Genomic DNA, 4767 nt, shown 5'->3' on the forward strand with positions numbered 1-4767 from the left:
ATTGTTTTAAACATAGGTTTTGCTTTCCCAAAGTTGTAGGTATTATCCTAACCTTGCACAAAAACTTAAAAATTATGGTTAAAATTGCCATTGTTCCATTGACTGCAGCTTGAAGTTTGATTGCAAATTTAAGATTAATGCTCAGATTAAAAAGTATTTTACCTTTGAGTCAATACAGGGCTCTGGGCAGTCCCAGAGCGGCTTGTGGCCTTTTCTTTTGTTTTGCAAACAATGCCTAAAAAAGTTTTTCCCTGTGTTCAAGAAAATTTCTTTTTAACAGTGTTACAGATCTATTCAGATGTTTAAAATAATGCTTAAATTCAAAGATTTTTGCTTCTAGTAAACTGGTAATCACTAGAAAATTTTGCCTCTACGTATGGCTAATATAGCTTTACATTATGTAAGAAAAATGTTTATTGTTTCTGCTTCTTTACAAGAAGCCAAAAGTTTTAATCTTTCAGTATATATTGTTTCCTAAGTGGAAAGTATTTTATTAACTAATGCTTCTCAAGGGAAGTTTACCTTAAATCCTTGCTTGTCATTTTTCCAGTTTAGACTAGCTTCTAGCCTTTTAACTTTATGGCAATAGTACATCAGAGACTGTATATTCAGACTTAGTAAAATTAGTCATTTAATAGAGTCATAATGATTTTTCACTCTTCTTCAGTGTGACCAGCCATTCTAACTCAATCTTAGACTGGTCTAATATTCAGTTCAATTATTAGAGATTCCTATATTCTAAATTACCTAGCAAAGTTAATTCAGAGCATTTCCCCAAAGTCACCAAAGGCTCATCTTGCCTTTACCTTATTTGTCCTAAACTTTTTGCAAACTGACATAAAAGGTCAGTCTGCAGCAGAACGCCACTGGCACCCAGTTACTTCTAATTCTTATGCATTGGTAAAATGGAAGGACGCCCTGACTAATAAATGGAAGGGTCCAGATCCAGTTCTAATCTGGGGAAGAGGCTCGGTTTGTGTTTTTTCACGAGATGAAGATGAAGCACGGTGGCTACCAGAGAGATTAATTCGTCAGGTAAACACAGATTCTGTCTCTTCTCGTAAGTATCATTCTAAAGACTAAAATTCCTCTTATGCTGGGAGTGGAAGCTCTCAGAAAAACTGTTTTCCTCTGAGCCAATTCCCCTACAAGAGGCCGGAGATTAACTTTAGCTTTACAATTTGCATCTAAATAAAGTACCTTGACTTCTCCGAACAGAAAATTTACATTGCTACACTCTCATTGTTTAGAATTCTTCCTTCTCTCAAGCAGGTCAATCTACATTCTCCGGTTCTCCGCCCCTACGAGCAAACAGGTGGTACTGCTAATCTCCCTTCCAAGGACATCCCAGCATGTGGCTTTTCAGTCTAAGAGAAGATTTAGATTTAACAGGAGAGCTAGGGAAGTAGAAATTTCATATATATTTACAGAGATTAGTTCTTATTTTGATAGAGATGGGCTTAGTCCCTTAGCTGGCCTCTGGCTTTTCACCCTTGCTGTTACTGCAAGGTGTCCTTAGTTCCTCAGGCTACTGGGAATAACAGGGATGAAGAGGAAAGACTTTCAGCTCCTATTTTAACCAAAATTAATGGTGTTAATACTGACATAATTCTTGTCTAGGCCTTGCTAAATCTGAGGTTGACAAGTCTCACATAGAGACCGCGCAATAACTCAGAACTGCACTACTGATTCATAATCATATGAATACAGTATGGGTACCGCTTGGCGCAGGAGATTACTGCGGAGGGAAGGTCCAGTTTGACCGTTTCTGAGTTCCCTGTGCGACACACCTGATTTGAAGGAGGTTGGTATCCGATTCCAGCTAAAAACCAAAAATACTTAAGGCTCTGCCTCCCCTCCCCAAAAGATACCAAGAGCCACAGATGTGAGTTGCTACAATGCTCACGGGAGGAATCAGGTCAATGTCCACCCAAGTCAAGGTTAAAGGCCCACTCATCTATAGATGAAAAGAATCATTTGATCACCTCTGTTAAGCATTGCCTATTTAAACTTAATTAATAGGGGGGAGAGAGATTGGAGACCTTGCTGTCGTAAGGGCAAGCCCTTCACTGCCTCCCACCCCCAAAAAAATAAAAAAGCCAACTGGCCTTGTACTAAAGAGCTGGTCTTAATCTCTTCTCACTGTTTCCCCTGCCTTTCACCCAAAATTGCAGATAATTATCAGCTCAGTGTTATTCTAAAATTGTTTAGTTAAACTCAGCCAGGGTTCCAACGCCCTACTTAAAATGCAAACAGGTAGCTACCTATTCAGCACTAATTAGCATTATAAAGTCAGAGCCTACAGCCCAGCGCTGCTATTCAGTCAGTGCTTTAAAGACAGTCTTAGCCAGATACAGTTTACCATTAGAAAAGTTAGGGAATCCCACAGAAATAGGTTTTTTCTTTAGCCCTAGGAACTCAGGCAGAATTATTGAACATAGATAATTTTTCTGCCACAGGCCACCCCCTTTTTTTTTTTTATTTTTGTTTTGTTATCTAATGGGGGGAAATGTGGCCTCCCTTCCCCCCAGCCTGGAACCTGCCTGCTCAAGGGTGGAGCTACCGGCTCATTCGTCCTGCCACGCCCACTGCTGGAACCTGCCTTTGCTGCCTGGAGGCACACACGTGTTCGTCCTGCTACTGGACCCTGAGTTACTTGGCGGGAAATTGGGTTCCCTCCCCCTTCCTTTATAAACTGAGTGTCTGAAATTAGTAAAATTGAGCCTTGATCAGAACTTGTTGTCCTGGCTCCATTCTTTTCTTCCGCCCCGTCTAGATTCCTCTCTTTTCAGCCTGAACTGCCATTTTCAGTTGAACCGTTCGTGTTGTGGACTGCGGGCAGGCCGCAACATAAAACAGCAAATAACATGCTCAAATCCCATCCTAGCTTGGTCTTTTCTTGACCTATGTAAGTCAGAAAACAAGACTTCACTTTCAGTTCGTGGAGTTGTAAAAATTTTTATTTTCTTTCAAGATAGAGCATATTTGTGGTATTGTTTCTAAATAAACAGAATATTTATAAATGCAAAAGAAATGCTGATCCTATAAATTTTATTCTGGATAGACTTTTGTGCCATTTCCTTGCATCCTCACTCTGGATGTTGCATAGTGGCCAGCATTTGGGGACCTCAATTCCACTTCCATATAAAAATGGCAAACCTAGTTTCTTACTCTTTGCATTTCTCTTGGATACGCCACTCATGCTTCAGAATTGTTTTAGTTATGGCTGCTGTATAACCTGTCTTAGTGTTCTGCTATTGTGAAGAGACACTATGACGAAAGAAACATTTGTAAAGGGGCATTTAGTTGGGGCTGGATTACAGTTTCAGAGGCTTAGTCCATTGTTGTCACGGGGCAAAGAAGCATAGCAGAACACAGACAGATATGGTGCTGAAGAAGTAGCTGAGAGTTCTTCATTTGGATCCGCAGGAGGCAGGGAGAGAGAAACTCAGGGTGTGGACTGGGCTTTTTAAAACCACAAAGTTCACCCCCAGTAATGCACTTCCTCCAATAAGGCCACACCTCCTAATCCTTTCAAATAGTGCCACTCCCTATGAGCCGACGGTGGCCACTTTTATTCAGACTGTCACAATACCTAATAGTTCGCAAGCCAGTCTGGATAGCGTGGTATTAGTTACTATTCTACTACTGTGAAGGGACGCCATACCAAGGCAACTTATTAAAGGAAGCATTCAGCTGAGGAGCTTGTTTAGAGTTTCCGAGGGTCAGTCCATGACCATCATGGTGGGACTCACAGTGGCAGGCGGGCAAGCATGACACTGGAGCAGAAGCCAAGAGCTTGCATCTGATCTGCAAGATGGAGGCTGACAGAGAGCATGACTAGGCCTGGATTCAAGTATACCCATCCATGAGGGCATTATCATGAAGCCCCGATGTGTGCTCAGTCTTAAGTTCACTGCATCATTACTGTACTGTTTTATCTTACATTTATTTATGGAATTTACTACATTTATTCTTTCTTCTCTTTGTGCCTTTTCAATTGGACATTTAGATTTAGCAGGGGAGGGCAGGCAGCGGTGGCACACACCTTTAATTCCAGCACTCTGGAAGCAGAAACAGGCAGATATCTGAGTTCAAGGACTGCCAGAGCTATGTGAATCTCTCTTATCTTCTCCACTTTCCTGTGTTCTCTCTCAGCTTCATGGCCTTCCTCTTCTCTTGTATTCCTCTCTATGCTGTACTCCTGGCTTCTACCGAACTCTCTTTCATGACTTCTAGATCACACTCTCCTGTTTCTGTGCCTACTCTGCTGAGGTCCCTTGCTCCATTGCTTCATATTGGCTTTTGACTGGACCATGCTCTCTACAGCTATCCTCTGCTTTGGCTGGGCTCATGTGCACTACGTTTGGAGTCTGTGCATCTTCTCCCGACTTCTGCTCCCTTCCTGATCTTTTCCTTCTGAATCAGACCTTTCTTTATCATTTTTACAACCCCTTCTTTATTTTTGGACCTCATCTTCACTCTTAGATTTCTCTTTTGATTCTCTCCTTGTGGCGGCTTGAATAGGTTTGGCCCCCACAGACTCATGTGTTTGAATGCTTGGCCCATGGAGAGTAGCACTCACTACCAGACAGTGTGACCTTATTGGAGGAAGTGTGGTCTTGTTAGAGAAAGTGTGTCACTGTAGAGGTGGGGCTTTGAGGTCATATACATGCTCAAGCTATACCCAGTATAGAATCCATTCTCCTCCTGGCTACCTTCATATCAAGATGTAGAACTCTCAGCTCCTCTAGCACCATGGCTGCG

The sequence above is a fragment of the Mus caroli genome, unplaced genomic scaffold, assembly GCF_978045245.1.
Source record: "Mus caroli unplaced genomic scaffold, Mus_caroli_1 scaffold_6, whole genome shotgun sequence".
Taxonomy (NCBI): Eukaryota; Metazoa; Chordata; class Mammalia; order Rodentia; family Muridae; genus Mus; species Mus caroli.